The 23632-nt window shown below is 46.4% G+C and overlaps 1 protein-coding gene across 2 annotated transcripts in view; it reads left to right on the top strand.

Moving 5' to 3' along the window:
* Positions 1-23632, top strand: part of arhgap35a (Rho GTPase activating protein 35a) — a 107540-nt gene that overhangs the window by 12118 nt on the left and 71790 nt on the right. The window contains exon 1 of one of the 2 annotated variants that reach the window (XM_080772492.1): positions 3589-3724. The exons of the other annotated variant lie outside the window; for it this stretch is intronic. The gene's annotated coding sequence lies outside the window, so the exon portion shown is untranslated. Of the gene's footprint in view, positions 1-3588; positions 3725-23632 lie in introns of those variants that run through there. 2 annotated transcript variants of the gene reach the window in all.

The raw sequence follows: 23632 nt of genomic DNA, 5'->3' as shown, positions 1-23632 counted from the left end.
CGATAAAAAAGATGGAAAACTGCAGTTGATCTGGCATCTCAGTGCAGTTACTTATTGGCACTCAGACAATAAACAAACAGGACTATTGTTACACGGAGGCACATTTAAGTGCAATGTTATGACATTTGAAATGTATTAGTTTTGGTGCTTGCTCCGGGCAATGTATAACATTTGCAAATCATTGTCTGGGGTCACTTTTTAGTATTCATGGTTTTGCACAATGCAAAGTTAGCGTGGGGACATTTTGAAAAGTGTTCCACCAACATAAGATAACCTAATTGGCCTGAATAATGTACAACACACACTCACTCTCTCACACACACACACGCACGCACGCATGCACGCACTCACTCACACACTCTCTCACACACGCACGCACTCACACTCGCACTCTCTCACACTCACTCTCTCTCACACGCACACACGCACGCACGCACTCACACTCTCTTACACACGCACGCACTCACACTCTCTCACACACCCACACACACACACACACACACACTCACACTCTCTCACACACACACACACGCACACACACACCACCAGTGGCTGACCCCTCCTCAACCCCTTTTGACACATCTGTCACGGCAGCTCTGGCCGTGAGGCGGCTCAGTGTGAGGCGGCTCAGTGTGTGACAGCGGACATCATATCCTCTTTAAGGTGAGAAGATAAGGTGGGACCGCTCGTAGCCATTCTTTATCACGGGGCTGCATGCGAGGCCTCCACGACACCTCCTCTCAGTCCTTATCTGGCCCGTTCCCATAATGCAGACTCTGGTCTCAGTGGTCTGGGGGGCCCGTTCCCATAATGCAGACCCTGGTCTCAGTGGTCTGGGGGGCCCGTTCCCATAATGCAGACTCTGGTCTCAGTGGTCTGGGGGGCCCGTTCCCATAATGCAGACTATGGTCTCAGTGGTCTGGGGGGCCCGTTCCCATAATGCAGACTCTGGTCTCAGTGGTCTGGGGGGCCCGTTCCCATAATGCAGACTCTGGTCTCAGTGGTCTGGGGGGCCCGTTCCCATAATGCAGACTCTGGTCTCAGTGGTCTGGGGGGCCCGTTCCCATAATGCAGACTCTGGTCTCAGTGGTCTGGGGGGCCGTTCCCATGCAGACTCTGGTCTCAGTGGTCTGGGGGGCTGCAGGGCGTGGCGTGCGTGGCATGGCGTGCACGCCGGCCGGCCCCCAGGCTGATGAGTAAGCACTGCTCAGCCTCTCCGAGGACGGCGTGGGCCCTGCATCGATCGCATAGCGCCACCAGCTGTCATCCAGCCGCCACTTAGCTAATGATGTCCACGCTATCGCCGCCGCGCGGCCACGGGACAGCAGCCATAAAACTCAAGGAGAGAGAGAGCGGCATCAGCGGCTAGCAGCAGCGGCGGCTAGCTGAGGCGCCGCCAGCCGCTGAGGGAAGATGGATGGATGGATGGATGGATGGAGGACGGATTAGCGATGGTGCAGAAACTCTGGGCCAGCGTTGTGCAAAGTGGCTAACGGTGTTAGCTATAAAGCTCTAAATCATGGCCTTTTCCCGCTAATGGTCACACACTCTACTGTGTATATAGACTAGAGGCCGAGGTCATTATTTAAACCATTCTGGACGGGAACCCCCTTTTTGAGCTTGTAGATCTGCTATTTCTTTTTTTTTAAATCGTGAAATGTGGCTCAGATCTTTGAATATATATTATTTTAGAGAGAAAGTTTTTACTCAAATCGTTGGTACTGGGGGGGGGGGGGGCAGATGGGGGGGTCCGCAGTCAATGCAGATAATTCTGGGGGTCCTTGACATGACATGTTGAGCACCACTGATATAGAAACATATAGTATTTCAGAGTCCAAAAAGTCTCTGTGTCTTCTGAAAAGAATATATATTCTGCATTCAGTATAACATCCAGTAATGCTTAGTTAAAACACCAAAAAAGGAACTGTCTTTGACCTTGTTGTGGGCTCCTGTTGTTGTTGCAAAACGGCACAGCTGAATCCAAGCCTGGTAATGAATATGAAACGATATTCAACGCTAGAATGTATACAGGCACAATATATGTGTCAATATATATGAAATTGTGAAAAAGACCACTGTCTATACATGCTCACAGTGTGTTGCATCGCCATTGATTGACTATTTTTGTTATTATATGTTAATACCTATATATATATGGTTGTTTTCTTTTTTGCCCAAAATGTGGACGCTGGGGTTTAAACCCATTTAGACCTGAGGACGATTCTACAAATGCCTTCTAAATCCTGACAGTTTTCTGAACTGTTTCTATGTCAGTGGTTCTCAAACATTTTCATTTCAGGGACCCCCAAAAAATATGTAATTGGAGGCCGACCGACATGATGTTCCAGGGACCCCCGCCCCACCCCCCAGAAGCAAACAAACATATGAGTTAAATACGTTCGCTCTGAAAGAATATATATATTCAAAGATTTGTGCCACATTTTCACGATTCTTTTCAAAAAATAGCAGACCTACAAGCTCGTAGCGCGGCACTCTGTGCCGCGCTATGAGCTTGTAGATCTGCTATTTTTCAATAGCTAAAGTATAACATAATGCTTTAATACGACACCCGCCCCTGCTGAATGGGTTCAATGTGATTAATGACAAGCCCTGAAATGCTCCGAGGATATGCAGTTCATTGTGTGCTGACTTTAGATGACTTTTTAAAAAAGATGGAGCTTTTTTAGCTGCGGCTGCTTCGGCTTCCTGGGAGGTGACTTGGGTCATTTCTTTTCTCGGTGCTGCCATGATTTCCCAGGATGCAGCAGGGGGGGTGGGGTGTAGTGGGGGGGGGGGGGCCTGAGGAGGTCCAGAGGTCCAGAGCTCTTATGTCAGAGTTCATTTCCTGTTGCCGTGCGTGTGCTCCAGCCACTCAACTCTTCTTGAGGAGGATCCACCATTTTGTAACAACAAACCCCACAACTATAGGACTAGACTAGAGGAGTCTGTGTCTCAGTTCTCCAACCCCATTGAGAGCTTTTTTCACTCGCTCACAACTGCTTTTAATAGGAGCCACTGTCTATGGAATCTTTAGAAAGCAACGAATTGCAACACAAAGGGTAGTTTTGTGAAAACTGTTGAATGCCAACTAGCCAAGGCGAGGTCGTACCGTGCTTGAATGCAAGTGTGCTGTCACTAGACTCATTTTAGAAGACGCACATGTGCAGTCAGTCAGCGAGGCGTTCGATGAATGAACAAACGTTGAGAACAGATCGAACCAGGACGTTATAAGACGACTGTACAGGACAGGCAGCACAGTGAAAAGGAAGGAGAAAACAATCCATCCAGACAGACAGACAGACGGATTCTATATTCTTCTGCGTTTCCCCCTTTGTCGCAGACAGCACTCACTGACTGACTGTCTGACTGACTGACTGACTGACTGACTGACTGACTGACTGACTGCCGTGCGTACACACAATGTCACAACTCACAAGTTGTGTCGACTTTTTAAAAGCGAAGGAAAGAAATGGATGAAGAATGTAAACATTCCTGGGAGTTGTTTTTATTCTGGTCTTAGGGTTGTGTTTCTGAGACGGGCGAGGGTTTCACCACCACCACGCCACGGCTCGCATTAGTCACAGTTGTTTGGAGAGAGGAGAGAATGCAAGACCTCTTCACCCAATGAGGGAAGAGAATGCAGACCTCTTCACCCAATGAGGGAAGAGAATGCAGACCTCTTCACCCAATGAGGGAAAAGGTCGTCGGGAATGCAGTCCGTCAGGTCAGGACGAGCTGGGCCTGTTGTTGTTAGAGAGAGAGAGAGAGAGAGAGAGAGAGAGGAGCGTCAATTACACCCAGTACTTCTCAAACACTTTTTTGTTTTTGTTTTTTTCAAGGACCCCCATAATTCTGAGATTGTACAAACTGGGAACCACATGGTTCCATTTGTGCACTCTCAGAGTTATAGACCCGTATATATAGGTCCATTTGGAATGCTGCGACGCGCTGTGAGCTTGTAGATCTGCTATTTTCAGCATGCAACCAAGTGTGAAAATGACTTATACTAGTGTATCTCTTGTCCCTTCCTAACATTGTAGTCTAGTTATTATTTGTGGACAAAGATTGTCAGTATATTTAGTCTTAGTTTTAGTCATCGTAGCTATAGTTTTAATTTAGTTTCCATGTAGACGAAGTTGTGTTACAATCGGAGCACTCCGTGCAAACCTTTGGACACCAATCAGGATGCAAGATGAAAAATCTGAAATACTAGTTTTGTTTAATTAAAGATACTGTGTGTACTAATTTGCGTGGATGTTTGGACAACATCTGTAGGAGTACTGGCAAGAAAATATGTGTTGGTGTCTCCTCCTGGTGGCGCTATACATGTGGGGACGGACCGACGGACGGACTCACAGGGTGCAAAACATAGTCTCGGCCATGATGCCTTTCGGCCTGGCGGAGACAACCAGCAGACAGGGCTCAAGACTAACTTTTTTCACCACCGTCCCGGAACCGTCCCAAAATACAATTTGAACCGTCCCGAAGTAAATGTATACCGTCCCGGGATTTTTTTTTACAAAAAGCACCACTCAAATTGTGAAATTAATAAAATAAAGGTAAACCAAACATACAAGTGTCAAAAATAAGTATATACCAAAGCAAAGTAAATAAAACAAATCCACTTCAAACAAAATAATTGAAGTTAAAACCAACAAGTGTCCCCGGCAGTTACAGTATTCCTATTGTAATAGAAATACAATTAAGCCAAACAAATAATGTACTGCATGTATTGAATACATGCAGTACATTAATTGTTTGGCTTCATGTTTCTTCTGTAGATACACTGATTTAGTCAAAATGCTCCCAGATGAAAAATAGGGCTTGGTTAAAAATGTTAATCGAATTAATCAGAGGCTTTGTAATTAATTAATCTAAATTAATCACATTTTAATCTCATATCAATATTCGACCTGAGAACAGTGATTTTTATTTTCAAATGGATTTTGTTATTTTGGTGTAGGCTACTTGATCAAGACCAACAGATAACGTGCAGCAATGCAGGTATATGAATACTCAAATGTCTATCACATGGTTGGCATGAGAAAACAAATAAAAACAACTTTATTAGGGGGAATACTAAGACGAAGGATCAATAAATAATAATAATAAATACAATCAATAAAAACTGTGGAATGAGAGCGTTTTGGTTTTGGGGTGTGCATTCCACAGTGTTGGGGCAGCAATTCCAGAACAATCTCAGCATTAGAAAACATCTGTTGCTTCAGAGGATATATACCAACATATTATTTAATGTCGACGCCAGCTAGCAAGCCTAGCATGGAAGCTAACGTTAAACGTTGGTGTAGTGTAGCCCCATGTCCCCATGGGACCTTTCTGTGGCGCACAACCATGGTCTTATCCACGCTTCCAACCGATAGTTTTTCAATCTAAATGTCTCATCCACGGGGCAAAAGCAATATAATTCCTATGATTCCGTTGGGTGAATGTAGTGTACTGTGTGCGTTGTTGTTGTTGTCAACGGGAGGCATACTAGTTTGGTCCGACAGAGCATTGGTTGACGGCACGGCAAATTCTCATGCTGCTCATGGCTGCACACGAAATGCGAATTTTCAGTGTAAAAACTCCTCTCGTCCCGAAACCGTCCCGGATGAGATACATTTACGTCCCAAATAGATATTTTACAGTCCCCGGGACGTCGGGACGCCGTTAATCTTGAGCCCTGCCAGCAGAGCTACACACACACACACACACGCGTGTTGTGACTCGCTTGTAGATCTGCAATTTTCAGCAAAGAGATATGGGTGGGGTGTGTGTGTGTGTGGGCTGTAGGGGGGCTGGTGTTACAGCCTTGAGAGACTTTTTGGAGATTGTTTCTGGGTGTTGACAGAGAGAATTGTGATGTACCAAAAAGGAGTTCACCAGTGACTGGTCTTTCGTCTCCCTTGGGGACATTGATATTTTCATCGTTTTCCTCCTTGCGTGGTCGCAGACGGCGTGACAAATAATGTCCAAGTGCTGCTGCTTCACTCGCTTAAATGATGTCCACAATATTGTGTACAGCCAGCTATTCTGGCCCGCAGTCCAGTCCAATACATTACAATTCAAACCAGAGTGTTTTCTCCTAAGAGAAAAATTAAAGCTTTCATGGCCCGAATGATACGATTCCAAACCGGTTTGGCATTGGTCTTAACGACGGAGAAAAACAATGGCAATTTGGGTGTTGGGCTAATTTAAGCCATTTTGGACGGGGACGTCTTTTTGGTGTTTTTAAGCATTATGTTATACTTTAGATATTGAAAAACAGCAGATCTACAAGCTCATATAGTTCATATAATGTTTGAGAACCACCGACGGAGGGTTTTTCAGAAAACTGTCAGGATTTAGAAGACACTTGTAGAACGGTCCTCATGGTTAAAACGGGTTAAGCTCTCCTCAGCGACCCAGAGAGTACGGAGGGTGTTAATGAAATGACCACGGAGGGTGTTGACCCATTCTGACCTGAGATCAGATTCTAAAAATGTCTTCTACATCCTGACGGTTTTCTGAAAAAGCCATGTTTCTATGTCAGTGGTCCTTCGATTTTTCAAAAAATAGCAAACGTAAAAGCTAGTAGCGCGCCACTCGGTGGGCGCTCTATGAGCTTGTAGATCTGCTATTTTTCAATAGCTAAAGCATGACATGATGCTAACACCAAAAGGGGTTCCCGCCCAGAATGGGTTAATGAAATGACCAAACGACGTGCCAACACAATGAAGTTTAAGACACTCTGCTGAGTGATCAGAATCATAATTATTATGACGGTGATTAACAATGACATTGTCCTTCAGGACATTTACACTGACACTATTGCTGCAATTATGTGTGTGTGTGTGTGTGTGTGTGTGTGGGTGGGGGGGCGTGTGTTTAACCTATTTTGCTTTAGATATAAAATAGCAGATCTACAAGCTCATAGCGCGGCACCGAGTGTCGCACTACGAACTCTGCTATTTTTGAAAAATAGTGAAAATGTGGCGCAAATCTTTGAATATATATTCTTTCAGAGTTTTTAACTCAAATCTTTGCTTCTGGGAGGTCCCTGGAACAACATAGAAACATAGTTTTCTTTTCAGAAAACTGATTTAGAAGACATTTTTAGAATGGGCCTCAGGTCTAAATGCATTAATGTGGCCGTGTCCTGTTCTTTGTGTGAGAGGGAAAGAAAGACGGTAACGATTGGGCTCTTATTATTATTATTTTACTGGTATTGGTATCGAAAAACAAATGACAGATGATTGAATCATGCTCTGCTGAGTGAAGGCCACTTCCTTGTTGTTTGTGTAAATCGAAGGAACCAGATGCCTTTTTTGCTTTGCCTAAACTGTCCTTGACCTTGAACCAAAAGACTCTGTACTGTACGTGCTCTTCACCATGATGTCACATTGGCTATTATCCCATTTAATTAAAAAGAAGAAAAAAATCGTCTAAATCCTGACAGTTTTCTGAAATACTTCATGTTTCTGTATCAGTGGTGCTCAATATTTCATGTCAAGGAACCCCAAAAATAATCTGTAACTGGCCGCCGACCCCCGTATATTAAAAGTTTTGTGCCATGCACATTTTCACGATTAAAAAAAAAATAGCAGATCTACAAGCTCATAGCGCGGCACTCGTTGCAGCGCTATGAGCTTGTAGATCTGCTATTTTTCAATAGCTAAAGCATAACATAATGCTTAAAGCACCTAAAGGGGTTCATGTCCAGAATGGGTTAAATTGTGCATTTATATGGCGCCTTTATCCAAGGCGCTTTACATAGATCGTGCATTACATTCACCCATTCTCACACACATCCATACACTGATTGCGGCGGAAACCATGCAACCAAGGCACCAACCAGCACATCGGGAGCAATTAGGGGTTCAGTGTCTTGCTCAAGGACACTTTGACACCAACTCTGGGGGAGCCTGGGTTTCGAACTGGCAACCTTGCAGTTCCCATCCAGCCACTCCTGAGCCGTACATTTGTGTTGTACAATCAAATGTGTGGTACTGTCCAACTCTACAGACGCAGATATATAAATGTACATATTTCACAATCATATTTAGTTCATCAAAGACCCTCTGCATATTCTGTGTCACCTATAGTTACTATACTGTAAGCTTCAGACCTTTACAATTACTGTCTTTGACTTTGTGTCTCTTGAAGTGCATTAAGTTATTGACCGCAGTGTGGATCGGTTACATCATGGCACACTTCCCTGTGTCTGAGTGTCCTCTTAAGAGTGTCCAACTGGACCTGTCGTTAACACTCAGGGTTTTTCTGCCAGAGTGAAACTTACCGTGAGATTGTTGTTCACAACCTGCAGTGATGGAAGCACAGAAAAGAGCTAGCTTAGGCTCTCTCTTACTCTCTCTCTCTCTCTGGTGTATATCAAAAGACATTCGGTCAAAATGTCCTCTCAGTACAGGGTTGTGTGCAGCATGGAATGGCCTTCGTCTGCGTATAAGGGATTGTGCTACATTTCCCTCTTTTTAAATACAATCTGAAAAAGATGGTTGCTTGAAAACCTAAAGCTGCAACCATTTGTGATCTTGTTTTAGGTGTATTTTTATGCTGTGTTCCCTAATCCCTGTGTAATGTTATGTAAATGTATTCCACTGTTTGTCTGTCTATTTTCTGTTTGTGTGTTTCTTTGTGAGGACTGCGGATGAAAACTAGCATCTTTGCTACAGTATATCCGGTGTATTTACGTCCATGTGACGTCCGTTAATATGTAATTGTCCTGTCCAAATAAACAAATAAAGTAAAGTAAAAGTTTTCGCCAGCGCCTTATACTCCTTACCCCAATCTACAAGCTCACGTGTCGATGTACTAGTGTATATAAGAAGTATATATAATGGGGATAATGGGGTTAGCGCACTGGTGAAAATAGGGCCCCTAGACTGAGACTAAATGAAAATAGGGCCCTTAGACTGAGACTAAACATGAACACTGGTTTGTGGTTTAGCATCTCTCTCTCTCTCTCTTTCCAAGTTCCTCCAGAGGTCAGAGTTAACAGGAGTCATGGATGGGTGATGTCCGCTGGACTATGTCTCCTCATGGTCCTGTGTGGTCCGAGAGGAGAGGAGAGGACAGGACAGGAGAGGAGAGGACAGGAGAGGAGAGGACAGGACAGGAGAGGACAGGACAGGAGAGGAGAGGAGAGGAGAGGACAGGACAGGACAGGACAGGACAGGACAGGACAGGAGAGGAGAGGAGAGGAGAGGAGAGGAGAGGACAGGACAGGACAGGAGAGGAGAGGAGAGGACAGGACAGGACAGGACAGGAGAGGAGAGGACAGGACAGGAGGTCCGAAGGGAGGAATAGTATAGATACGTAAAGGGAACACTTCTCATGTCAGTGCTAAGACAAGCCCATCGCACACCGTCTGCGGCGCGGCGCGTTGCAGCGCGGCGCCGCCTGGAAAATAGAACTGTGTTCTATCGGCGCGCCGGGCGGCGCGGCGCGGCGCCCCACGGCGGACGCAGACGGTGTGTGGTGGGCTACAGACAGACAGACAGACAGACAGACAGACAGACAGAGGTCAGGGCCTGCATTGCCAAGAGTTAGATTAACTATATACTTTTATACTGTAGGTACTAAGATTCAAGACTTTATTGCCATGTCAACAGAGTTGATTGGAATTTGTTTCAGTGCACTAAAAAAAACAGACATTCGAATAGACACGTAATCACAATTCACATCAGATATTCAGACAGTAGAAAAAGACATCAATCATAGAAAAAGATACAAAAGTACAAACATCATATATGAGAGGTACCCGATTAAATAAGAAATGCAGAACGTTTATACAATTCATTTGAAATAAATAGCAATTAATCAAAGGTTCATCCTTCTATTGAAGCGGCTTCACGCTGTAAAGTGTGAGTGAAGAGAGGGACGGCGTCCAGGAGGCGGACAGCCTCGGTTTAAGTGCTGTTCTTAATCCATTCTGGGCGGGAACCCCTTTTGGTGTTGGCATTATGCTATGCTTTAGCTATTGAAAAATAGCAGATCTACAAGCTCGTAGCGCGCCACCGAGTGGCGCGCTACGAGCTTGTAGGTCTGCTATTTTTTGAAAAATCGAAGAACGACTGACATTTTTAGAATCTGATCTCGGGTCAGAATGGATTAATCAGACCAGTGTGTGTGTCCAGTGGAAACCTCGTATGAATCTGATCTCAGGTCAGAATGGGTTAAAGCACCGCTGCCCTCTTACCTGAGGGCAGGGGGGCAAAGAGAGGGCAGGGGGGGTGTGAGGAGTCAGTGATGAGTCTCTTACCTGAGGGCAGGGGGGGTGTCAGGGGTCAGTGATCAGTCTCTTACCTGAGGGCAGGGGGGGGGGCGTGTGAGGGGTCAGTGATCACCTTCCATCCTACCTTGGTGTGTGTGGTGTAGACAGAGGAGACAGACGGGAGGTCGAGGCCAGGTTTAGTAAGGCTACAAGCCTACATATGTTTCTTTATTATTATTACACTGTTGTTCCTTACACACGCTACGTTCAGCATAAGGTCAGTCTGTTGTTGTCCCCAGAGGGAGTGTTGAGCCCCAGGATTACATTAGAATAGATAATTTTACCACTGGGTGGTTTACAAAATGCACGTTGTTTGCACACTTCAGGCGGGGGAATCGTCTCATTTCACACTGGGCTGTGGCTGTTATTGCCTTGATTTCTGCCCCCTCGCTGTGCACTAGTCTGGACTCGGAGGGGGTTAGGTTCCCTTTTTTAATTTCAATTTCACACTAGCATTCTTCAGGCCTGTTTGTGTTTACGGCATGCTGGGATGTTGATGTTTTGAACAGCTATTCCAGATTGTGTGTGTGTGACTGTAGGCTGTATACCGTGTGTGTGTGTGTGTGTGTGTGTGTGTGTGTGTGTGTGTGTGTGTGTGTGTGTGTGTGTGTGTGTGCGTGCGTGTGCGCGCCGTGGGGCATTGCTTCAAGGACAGCCCAGCGGTATGCCACGCGTGGTAAACAGTCACTGTGCTAGCACATGCAGCCGTTGCGCCCTGCAGTGTACATGAGAGGGAGAGAGAGAGAGAGAGACACAGAGAGAGAGAGGGAGGGAGGGGGAGATTTAGATTTGGATTTGAATCTCTTTTAGCCTTTCGGCTAATCTTCCAAGAGTCCAGAAATACATTAAATACATTACAATACAAAATAGTACATTGCATTTCAAAAAAATACATTTCAAATTGCACTGATGATGCTAAACGACAGCAGTGAGTCAAACATTACAGTGTAATAAAAATACCTATAACCTCTAATCCTCAACTCATACAGCCACACACACACACACACACACACACACACACACACACACACACACACACACACAGGCACAGCATATGCCTGCCCACAGACAGATACAGTTCATTCACCTATCTATGGTGGACTATGCATGGCAGGGTCGTCCTTGGCTTCCCATACTATTTTTTATTTTTGGTAGAACATGAATATCTTTGTGTCTTGATCTTGTGTTGACCTGATGTTTCTCGTGAACTAAGGTTAATTTATTCTTTATGTTTACTGGTTTATTAGATTAGAAATCAATGCAAGAGACTGTTTTCTTATGCATTCAAGACAGTGCTGTGGGCCATCCCATTCTGTTATGCAGTTCACCCATGTCTATTTCATACCCACATCTTAAGACCATTCTAGCTGCCTTGTTTAGTGTGATCTGTAGTCTTCTCATATCAGTTTGAGCTGCGTTGCCCCCACACTGCACAGCAATAGTTTACCTGACTATAAATCAGACTACGGGATATTAGCCTCAACATCTCTTCAGATAGAAGCCCTGCAATTCATCCCAACCATTCCTGCCATTTGCATTACCTTTTTAGAGCTATCTGTAATATAATGAGCTGTCCATGATAAATTGTTTTGTATTTTAATTCCTAGTAGTTTGACTTCTGTGACCTCATTTATCTGTATACCCCTCCGTAAGATAAGTTCCATGGCCCTAACCTATTCCTTTTTCTGTTGGTGCATATGACCATATTCTTAGTTTTTATCAGTGTTCAGTACTAATTTGTTGTTCTCAACCCATTTAACAACGTGTTTAAAATCATTCGCCAGGTGCTCGTGCAACTGACTTTGTGATTCAGCTACTGCAGTGTTGGTTGTGTCGTCAGCGAACATGTGGTCATTTGAGTTGGTTAGTACTAATGGAAGATCATTTGTGTCATTTGGGGAGAGAGATACATTGACAAAACCCAGGTGTGCTGGCCTTGGGCAGGTCTGATTCCAATCCAGCAGTCTTGTGGATGTAAGTATAGCCTTGCCAAGCCATGATGAGGCCCATAGGGGGCAGGAGCCTATCTCCTGTTTCTGTAGCATGAGGCAGCTTGATGTACAAGTACACCCCCTGGACATGACGTTAGTATGTCGCAGGGACTTACCCCCCAATCCAACCCTTGATGCTGAGTGTCAAGCAGGGCGGCACTGGGTCCCATTTTTACAGTCTTTGGTATGACCCGGCCGGGGATCGAACCCCGACCTCCCAGTCTCAGGGCGGACACTCTAACCACAAGGCCACTGAGCTGGTGGTCTTGTGGATGTGGAGGATTGTATTTTATAGGTATTTTATTTTCCAGTAGGTTTGCAAACAGGACAAAACATCATGAGATATATATATACACACACACACACACACACCACCAGGTCCATTCACGCCTCTTCCTCTTCATCATCTCTCCTCCTCATCCTCCCAGCAGCCCAGCTGTCTGCCGCTGCATGGCTGCTTGCCAGGCACCTGATTGGCTGTGGTTTAAAAAAGGGGAAAAAAAGGCCAGAGATGAGGTTTCTGGCGACTAATCTGGCGGCTGATCTGATCGCCACTGATGGGCCTCTGTAGACCCCCCCCCCCTCTCTGTAGAGGGCTTTAGTAAATTACTGTTGCAGGGAAGGGCAACCACACACACACACACACACACACACACACACTCATCCTCTCTCTGCTAAATCAGTCTGCTCAGAGTTTATCACTCTATCTCGTCCATGCTTTACCTTGCTCCATTTCCCCCTCCTCTCTTTATTTTCTCTGTTGCTATCTGGCCTCCATCTCTCTCTCTCTCTCTCTCTCTCTCTCTCTCTGTTTCATGTGGCTGGCGGGTGTCTCTCTCTCTCTCTCTCTCTCTGGTCGTCCTTGCTGTCCTCAAGCCCATAGGCTGTAGCCCGTCCCCCTGAGTGGAGGAGATGAGATAGTGTTGTGAGGAGATGCTCTGTGGATTTGCTCTAAGGCTACTCATCAACCCTCACCACGGAGTCACCACGGAGGGCCAAGCTTCTCATCCCCTGCCGTGCGTGCGTGTGTGTGTGTGTGTGTGTGTGTGCGTGCGTGCGTCCCCTGCCGTGCGTGCGTGATTGCGTGCGTGCGTGCGTGCGTAGCCCATGTGTCAGTTAGCCTAACAGGACAGACCAGTTCTGAGGAAAACCTTCTTTGTTTTTTAAAGGCTTGTTGTTGTTGCTACAGTATACATAACCCATTGAGACCAGATTCTACAAATGTCTTCTAAATCATGACATGTTTCTATATCCGTGGTTCTCAAACTATTTCATGTCAAAGGACCCCAAAGATTTCGATGCAATTCCCCATCTGAGAATATGCTGTTCCAGCATATGCTGTTGTGACTGTGGCATGTGGTATTCTGTGGTACTAACTGGCTGAGCCACCAGGCACCCCCCATGGTGTAGAATAGATCATGCAGGGGCCACATGCAGGGGCCCTCACCTTCACTTAATGTGGCCCTCAGGTTAATATCACCTGGCGGCCCCTGGGGGCCACATGCAGCCCTCACCTTCACTTAATGTGGCCCTCAGGTTAATATCACCTGGCGGCCCCTTGGGGCCACATGCGGCCCTCACCGTCACTTAATATGGCCCTCAGGTTAATATCAGAATACTGATATATTATTGATTTGCAAAGTCTATATTAGTAGCTGAATGACTATTAGAATCGTGTTCAATGCCTTTTCATTTAAGTTCATAAAGTTAACATAAGTATAGATGCATTTTGAAATTAGGATTCCAATTCAAAAATCGCAAAAATAAATAAATCAGGATTTAAATTCAAATATAGCTGATCTACAAGCTCAAAACGTGTCGCAGTGCCATGTGTTTTGAGCTTGTAGATCGCCTATTTTTGAACTATTTAAAAAAGGTTTTTTCAAAATAGTAAAAAAAATGAGGGCTCTATATGCTATAGGTCTGCTTCTTTCCTATATATATATAACACCAAATGCCTTCGCCAAAAAATAGCCGATCTACAAGCTGACGATGCACTATATGCGCTGTCCTGTGAGTGAGCTTGTTGATCTAATGTTCAGCCCAGGAATCAGGACGCTATAAGGTTCAGCGTGGTTAGCGTTAACTATACGTGATTTATCTCGCCGCGTGGTCGTGTACAGACGCATTGGAACCAAATGTTCCATTTACACTGGGGTTTAACCCATTCTGACCCGAGATCAGATTCATACGAGGTTTCCACTGGACACACACTGGTCTGATTAACCCATTCTGACCCGAGATCGGATTCTAAAAATGTCAGTCGTTTTCAAAAATAGCAGACCTACAAGCTCGTAGCGCGCCACTCGGTGGCGCGCTACGAGCTTGTAGATCTGCTATTTTTCAATAGCTAAAGCATAACATAACAAAAGGGGTTCCCGTACAGAATGGGTTAAGCGAGTTGTACTTTAGCCTGAGGTGCTGAGGAATGTTGCCCCGGCGTGGCGACGGAACAAGCTGACGCCAGACTATAGACGCCCTGCAGTGACCTTCTGCTTTATTCAGCACGCCGTCGTCACTCCTACCACCCGCCCATATAGGAGGCCTTAGTTATGTTTCACCAGTTTCAATTGAAACGGGCCTCCACCCTCAGGGGGGGCCTCCAAGCTCCAACTGACCGTCAGGCATCAGTCAACCCCCCCGCCACCCTTGGCCCTCTCTATCTCTCTCGCTGCCTTGCTCTCTCCCACGATGTTAAGTTGCACCTATTTCCTGTTAATAACCTGGGTCAAATGTGCAGCATTGGGAGGTAAAGGGGAGACACTTTAATTTGTGAAGGGACGACAGGATGAGGAGAGGTGGTGTTGTTGCTAATTGTCATGAGTAATGGCTGCGTGTGATATTGAACTGTCAAACTATTTGTATCAATACGGCTGTATCAACAAAATAATTATGTCGTAGTATATGGACTAGGCCTCATAATTGGTCTTGAAACGGGCCTCCAGATTCCTATACTAAGGCCGCCCCTGGACCCGCCCTGTAGCTCCTCCCCCCCCTCACATAAACCTGCCATGTGAGTGAACGCTGCCGCTGCTCGCCGTCTGACATAATTATTACCACAACCAGGCGACCAATCCTCTACGCCGGCTATAGCCCTCCAGGCCCTCTGAAATGCCACCCGGCGACTTCCACAGCTGCTTGTGTAATTACAGGTGGTGTCCACTCACGCACGCACACACACACACACACGAGGAGGTTGAGAGGCCACGCACGCACACACAAACACTTATTGCTCCGTATTCCACCCTAAAAAGAAGTTCAAAGCAACTTGAAATGTGTCCGTAGGGCACACAGGGCTTTTTGACTTCTAAAATAAATATCCACAAACTGTGTGCATTCGTCTAGTATAGTGTCTGTAAAGTGAGCTGTTATAAGGTTATCCATTGCACCCCCCACCCCCACCCCCCCACCCCCCACCCATAATTGGGACAGACTGTTGTTATGGTTCTCTGGTAAATTATACATCAATGGAGTGTCTGAAGATAGTGAACAACACATAATTCAGACATTCAAGGTTAACTTCACACAATTCCCTTCCTCTCTCTCTCTCTCTGTATCTCCCTCCTTATCTCTGTCTCTCTCTCTGCATCTCTCTCTCTCTCTCTCTCTCTGCATCTCTCTCTCTCTCTCTCTCTCTCTCTGCATCTCTCTCTGCATCTCTCTCTCTCTCCCTTGTCACCCGTACAGTGTGTGATGCTGAGCTAGCCAGCTCCAGCCGTATGTATGTATGTATGTACTGTATGTATGTATGTATGTATGTATAGCGCTTCAACCCCAGCATATATATTCTGGGGGAAACGACGGTTCGGCACAAATAGCAGATCTGCAGGCCTGCAGGCTCGGTTGTTGTATAGGCTTCTTTTGGAGGAGATTTGGTGTAATAGACTAGTGAAAACTGTGAACTATCCCGATTCCCGGGTGTGGTTTACTATAGGAATAAAGGGGTTTAAGTGGTTAAAGTGTCTAATCTCTCCACTACATGAAAAGGGCGTGTAGAGGGATTTGTGTGGTGTCATAGGAGGGGGAGGGGGAGGGGGAGGAGGAGGAGATGTGTTGGTGTCAAACAATCTTTGGAGCAGGTTGACTGATAAAGGCCCCTCTCTCTGCTTCCCTGTGTGGTGGTGCTTTTGTTTTAAGTCATGTTAAGCCACTTAATTAGTCATTAGTCATAATCTACACTACAGTCTTCAGACAGAGGCAGAACTAATGAAGTGAAAAGACGCACATCTCCATCCCACCACTATCCCCGCTACTATTTAGTTTCTTCCGGTTTCATCTGGTATCGGCATGTCTGATGTGTCCCAATCTTCAAATGAGAATAATTTAGCCCTATTAAAAAAGTAAGTGGTGCAACCCCGTGTGGGTGTCACCGTGTGGGGGTGCCTCTACTGTACCCTCTACTGTACTGTACTGTCACTGTACTGTACTGGCACACCTGAAATCACCATATATACAGTTAATATGTGCTTGTGTGTTACGTTGCGCACAGGTGGTGAAAAACAACCATGCTGTTTTCATGCTCATAGCCAGCCACCCAGCCAGCCACCCACACACATACTCACTTAAGGAAGTGGTCTGCACCACTTAAAAATAAGTTTGTAAATGATCTACAAGCTCACAATGGGTCATGGAACATATTATAAAATGATAATATTGCCTATAATGACATTCCCAAAATAATAATCGGCATATCTGGGTTGAACGTCGTGGTTCATACGTTTTTCAGATGGATTAGAATATTTAGCATGTATCAGTCAGATAGCACATCTAAGCACTCTCCAAAATGGGGATCAGGGCCTAGCGTGGGCGGATCGGGGCCTCAGGCCTCCAGCACGGTGCAAGAAGAAACACCAGGAAAAGGAATCCGTCTCTTATAGGGTTCCCCTTCTGTGTATTTGCCGTTTGCCTGTTCTTTGTTTTCTCTAAGCTACTGTTCTGGAGCCTGAGAGCCTCCTTCCATTTCTCTGTCTGTCTCTCCGGTTGTCTCCTCTCTGTTGACGAGTTCCCCCTCCTCCTCCTCCATCATCAGTACTGTGTTGTTGTGTGGTGTATAGGATAGGATAGGTCCCAGTGCTGTGTTGTTGTGTGGTTTATAGGATAGGATAGGTCCCAGTGCTGTGTTGTTGGTGGTGTATAGGATAGGATAGGTCCCAGTGCTGTGGTGTTGTGTGGTGTATAGGATAGGATAGGTCCCAGTGCTGTAGTGTTGTGTGGTGTATAGGATAGGATAGGTCCCAGTGCTGTGTTGTTGTGTGGTGTATAGGATAGGATAGGTCCCAGTGCTGTGTTGTTGTGTGCTGTATAGGATAGGATAGGTCCCAGTGCTGTGTTGTTGTGTGTGTGTGGTGTATAGGATAGGATAGGTCCCAGTGCTGTGTTGTGTGGTGTATAGGATAGGATAGGATAGGTCCCAGTGCTGTGTTGTTGTGTGGTGTTTAGGATAGGATAGGTCCCAGTGCTGTGGTGTTGTGTGGTGTTTAGGATAGGATAGGTCCCAGTGCTGTGTTGTTGTGTGTGGTGGATAGGATAGGATAGGTCCCAGTGCTGTGTTGTTGTGTGTGGTGGATAGGATAGGATAGGTCCCAGTGCTGTGTTGTTGTGTGTGGTGTATAGGATAGGATAGGTCCCAGTGCTGTGTTGTTGTGTGTGTGGTGTATAGGATAGGATAGGTCCCAGTGCTGTGTTGTTGTGTGGTGTATAGGATAGGATAGGTCCCAGTGCTGTGTTGTTGTGTGTGGTGTATAGGATAGGATAGGTCCCAGTGCTGTGTTGTTGTGTGTGTGGTGTATAGGATAGGATAGGTCCCAGTGCTGTGTTGTTGTGTGGTGTATAGGATAGGATAGGATAGGTCCCAGTGCTGTGTTGTTGTGTGGTGTATAGGATAGGTCCCAGTGCTGTGTTGTTGTGTGTGGTGTATAGGATAGGATAGGTCCCAGTGCTGTGTTGTTGTGTGTGGTGTATAGGATAGGATAGGTCCCAGTGCTGTGTTGTTGTGTGTGGTGTATAGGATAGGATAGGTCCCAGTGCTGTGTTGTTGTGTGGTGTATAGGATAGGATAGGTCCCAGTGCTGTGTTGTTGTGTGGTGTATAGGATAGGATAGGTCCCAGTGCTGTGGTGTATAGGATAGGATAGGTCCCAGTGCTGTGTTGTGTATAGGATAGGATAGGTCCCAGTGCTGTGTTGTTGTGTGTGGTGTATAGGATAGGATAGGTCCCAGTGCTGTGTTGTTGTGTGGTTTATATGATAGGATAGGTCCTAGTGCTGTGTTGTTGTGTGGTGTTTAGGATAGGATAGGTCACAGTGCTGTGTTGTTGTGTGGTGTTTAGGATAGGATAGGTCCCAGTGCTGTGTTGTTGTGTGTGGTGGATAGGATAGGATAGGTCCCAGTGCTGTGTTGTTGTGTGTGGTGTATAGGATAGGATAGGTCCCAGTGCTGTGTTGTGTATAGGATAGGATAGGTCCCAGTGCTGTGTTGTTGTGTGTGGTGTATAGGATAGGATAGGTCCCAGTGCTGTGTTGTTGTGTGGTTTATATGATAGGATAGGTCCTAGTGCTGTGTTGTTGTGTGGTGTTTAGGATAGGATAGGTCACAGTGCTGTGTTGTTGTGTGGTGTTTAGGATAGGATAGGTCCCAGTGCTGTGTTGTTGTGTGTGGTGGATAGGATAGGTCCCAGTGCTGTGTTGTTGTGTGTGGTGTATAGGATAGGATAGGTCCCAGTGCTGTGTTGTTGTGTGTGTGTGGTGTATAGGATAGGATAGGTCCCAGTGCTGTGTTGTTGTGTGGTGTATAGGATAGGATAGGTCCCAGTGCTGTGTTGTTGTGTGGTGTATAGGATAGGTCCCAGTGCTGTGTTGTTGTGTGTGGTGTATAGGATAGGATAGGTCCCAGTGCTGTGTTGTTGTGTGTGGTGTATAGGATAGGATAGGTCCCAGTGCTGTGTTGTTGTGTGGTGTATAGGATAGGATAGGTCCCAGTGCTGTGTTGTTGTGTGGTGTATAGGATAGGATAGGTCCCAGTGCTGTGGTGTTGTGGTGTATAGGATAGGATAGGTCCCAGTGCTGTGTTGTGTATAGGATAGGATAGGTCCCAGTGCTGTGTTGTTGTGTGTGGTGTATAGGATAGGATAGGTCCCAGTGCTGTGTTGTTGTGTGGTTTATATGATAGGATAGGTCCTAGTGCTGTGTTGTTGTGTGGTGTTTAGGATAGGATAGGTCACAGTGCTGTGTTGTTGTGTGGTGTTTAGGATAGGATAGGTCCCAGTGCTGTGTTGTTGTGTGGTGTTTAGGATAGGATAGGTCCCAGTACTGTGTTGTTGTGTGGTGTTTAGGATAGGATAGGTCCCAGTGCTGTGTTGTTGTGTGGTGTTTAGGATAGGATAGGTCCCAGTGCTGTGTTGTTGTGTGGTGTATAGGATAGGATAGGTCCCAGTGCTGTGTTGTTGTGTGGTGTTTAGGATAGGATAGGTCCCAGTGCTGTGTTGTTGTGTGGTGTATAGGATAGGATAGGTCCCAGTGCTGTGTTGTTGTGTGGTTTATAGGATAGGATAGGTCCCAGTACTGTGGTGTTGTGTGGTGTATAGGATAGGATAGGTCCCAGTACTGTGGTGTATAGGATAGGATAGGTCCCAGTACTGTGTTGTTGTGTGGTTTATAGGATAGGATAGGTCCCAGTGCTGTGTTGTTGTGTGTGGTGTATAGGATAGGATAGGTCCCAGTGCTGTGTTGTTGTGTGGTGTATAGGATAGGATAGGTCCCAGTGCTGTGTGGTTTATATGATAGGATAGGTCCCAGTGCTGTGTTGTTGTGTGGTGTATAGGATAGGATAGGTCCCAGTGCTGTGTTGTTGTGTGGTGTATAGGATAGGATAGGTCCCAGTGCTGTGTTGTTGTGTGGTTTATAGGATAGGATAGGTCCCAGTACTGTGGTGTTGTGTGGTGTATAGGATAGGATAGGTCCCAGTACTGTGGTGTATAGGATAGGATAGGTCCCAGTACTGTGTTGTTGTGTGGTTTATAGGATAGGATAGGTCCCAGTGCTGTGTTGTTGTGTGTGGTGTATAGGATAGGATAGGTCCCAGTGCTGTGTTGTTGTGTGGTGTATAGGATAGGATAGGTCCCAGTGCTGTGTGGTTTATATGATAGGATAGGTCCCAGTGCTGTGTTGTTGTGTGGTGTATAAGATAGGTCCCAGTGCTGTGTTGTTGTGTGGTTTATATGATAGGATAGGTCCCAGTCAAAAGGACCTTTCTGTGTGGAGTTTGCATGTTCTCCCCGTGTCCCCTAGGGTATAGGTACCCTCACATGTTCTCCCCGTGTCCCCTAGGGTATAGGTACCCTCACAAAAAACATGCAGTAATCCTGGTCTCTAAACTGCCTCTCCCTGGCCAGCCGGGGCGCCTGAAGGATGGGAAAGGAACTGGTCTCTATACTGCCTCCCACTGGCCAGCTGGGGCGCCTGATGGAGGGGAAAGGAACTGGTTGGAATAACGTGTTCCTTCCACACGCTACGTCCAACCAGGGAACCCCCCCTCACCCCCGTCAGGTGTAAAAGGAGCAACTTGGACACTCAGGCATGAAGGAAGCATGAGTTCAAGTCCGTTGCTCTCCCCTTGTTCCCCATATATGGGGACTGGGTTGGTGGAGGGTGTGTAGAGCCCAGGATCACAATAGATAGGTCCCAGTGTGTGGAGGACCGACCAGAGGATGAATGGGACGGTACTCAGGAGGACGAGAGGAAGGAACAGCGGGGAGGGAGAGAGAGAGAGAGTAAAAGAATGACCTACACTGTAGTTATCTTCCCTCTCCATAGGAGAGGGAAGATAAGTGTGTGTTTTAGAAATGCTGAGGTGGACAGAAGCCATATCTTCCATAAACACAGCACCTGCTCCACTGCCTCCCTGCCTGCTCCCTCCCATTCATTGACTGCTTCTGAATTGTGTGCGTGTGTGTGTGTGTGTGTGTGTGTGTGTGTGTGTGTGTGTGTGTGTGTGTGTGTGTGTGTGTGTGTGTGCACTTAGGTCTGTAGTGTATGCAGGTGCACACACACACATGTACAAGCATTCATGTGTCTTCCTCTCTTCTTTTCAACAACCCATGAGATAGTCCTAGATTTTGCCCTGGGCTCGTGATAAAAGACACAACATGGCAACTCCTGGAATGGCTGCACTGCACCACTTTATTAAATGCATGCACACACACAGCCTGCTTTTATATCCGTTCTTATAAAAGATGGAGAGGGCTATATACTCTTGTCCATATAGCGGTCATTTCTCGCTCAGGGTTTCTCGCTAACCCCTGTCGCAAGCCTGTCTCCCCGAGTGTCCATTTTTGTTAGTCTAAACTCTATAAACGGTCGCATGATGACGATGGCATTAACCCAGTAACACAGTTCTCTGAAAAACCTCATGTTTCTGTGTCAGTGGTTCTCAAGCATTTTCATGTCAAGGACCCTCAAAAATATATGTAATTGGCCGCCTTCCTCCATTTGAAAATATGTTGTTCCAGGGACCCCCCCCCCCTGGAAGCTAAGATTTGAGTTAAAAAACGTTCGCTCTGATAGAATATATATTCAAAGATTTGCGCCACATTTTCACGATTTTTCTAAAATAGCAGACCTACAAGCTTGTAGCGTGGCACCGAGTGCCGCGCTATGAGCTTGTAGATCTGCTATTTTTCAATAGCTAAAGTATGACATAATGCTTAGAAACACCAAAAGGGTTTCCCGCCCCAAAATGGATTAAAAGTGTCTGCCTGGTTGCGTAGAGACGAGGCAGCCAATCAGAACTATACTCGTCAGACTAGCATGATGTGGATCTGTCGTCTAGTTCTCATGGGCTTTCATTGGCCAGCTGGGGGGGTGGGGGGGGGGGGGGGGGGGGGGGGCTTTCATTGGCCGGCTGGGGGTGGTGGGGGTGGGCTTTCATTGGCCAGTGCTTTAACAAGCCGCTGATGGTAAAAAACATTCTAACTCAAGTCGATGAATATAGGCAGAAAGTACAGGAGGGATGGTAATGGGAAAACATTCGGTGAAAATAGGTTATAAATAATCATTTACCAGATGTGCTCGCACATAAGGTATTTTCACATATGGGTTTTGTGGAGTTTGAATACGAACCCTGGGGGTCACCAGAGTATATCAAGGTTTAAAGAGCACAATGGGCTAAAGCATAACATAATGCTTAAAACACCAAAATGGGTTAAAGAGGACAATGGCGTGACACAGCACAGCCCTTGTTTGTCCCTGAGAAAGACGGAATGTGTGCCTGTATGACCGTTAAGTGACCCCCCACAGCCCCCCCCCCCCCCCCCCCCTCTATCTCCACCTCGCGGGAGAGAAACCTGGGTTCATCCGAGGCTCCCGTCAGATCCCTGTGTCCAGGGGGATGCCACTGCACCGCGGCCACCTGGCGCATTATCCCTGTGTCCAGGGGGATGCCACCTGGTGCATTATCCTAGATGTCGGTTAATCCCGGCCCCCAAATCCATCCCGGCTCTTCCCTCTCTCTCGCACACACAGACGCTCAGTCAGCGATACCCGGCAGACGCACCACTATGTACACGCCACGTCACGGTCCACCCACCCACTGTGCCCTATTGGGCGGGAACCCCTTTTGGTGTTAGCATTATGCTATGCTTTATCTATTGAAAAATAGCAGATCTACAAGCTACGAGCTTGTAGGTCTTCTATTTTTGAAAAAAATCGAAGAACCACTGACATAGAAACATAGCTTTTTCAGAAAACCGTCAGGATGTAGAAGACATTTTTTAGAATCTGATCTCAGGTCAGAATGGGTCCACCCACCCAAGCCACGGTCCACCCACCCACCCACCGTGCCCTCGAGTTGCTGCTTGCTTCATTTCCCAGATCACTAAGACTATAGTGTTCGCATGGCGTTGTAGGTATACAGTATATAACATCGTCTGGTTGTAAGTTCGGTGACGTCTGCTTCTCTGTCCTTATCTGTCCCGACCGACCTCGCTCTGTGTCTGTCGGCGGGCTGTGTGTGGATGGCTAGACTGACTGCTGTTCATGCATGCATGCACAGATGGGCTGAGAGAGAGAGAGAGAGAACTCGTCTGAACCGTTATGTTAGTATGCTTATTACTTGGCGTGACGCAGGAGTTGTTTGTCACAACAAGGCAGGCCACGGTTCTCTCCTCTCCTTCTGTCTCTCCGTGTGTGTTGAAAGCAGAACATGATGTGGTGTTTTGGACCAGACTCGGCCCCCAAGCTGTGACTATTGACAGTGTTGACCCATTTTGTGCGGGAAGCCCTTTTGCTGTTAGCATTATGTTATGCTTTAACATGTTGGTTAACATGGGAACATGGAGGGCGTGTGCTGTGTGTGCGTGTGTGTGTGTGTGTTTG

This window comes from Protomyctophum bolini, assembly GCF_963924005.1.
Source record: "Protomyctophum bolini genome assembly, chromosome: 9".
In the NCBI taxonomy this organism is placed as follows: Eukaryota; Metazoa; Chordata; class Actinopteri; order Myctophiformes; family Myctophidae; genus Protomyctophum; species Protomyctophum bolini.
This window is presented reverse-complemented; position numbering and strand designations above follow the sequence as displayed.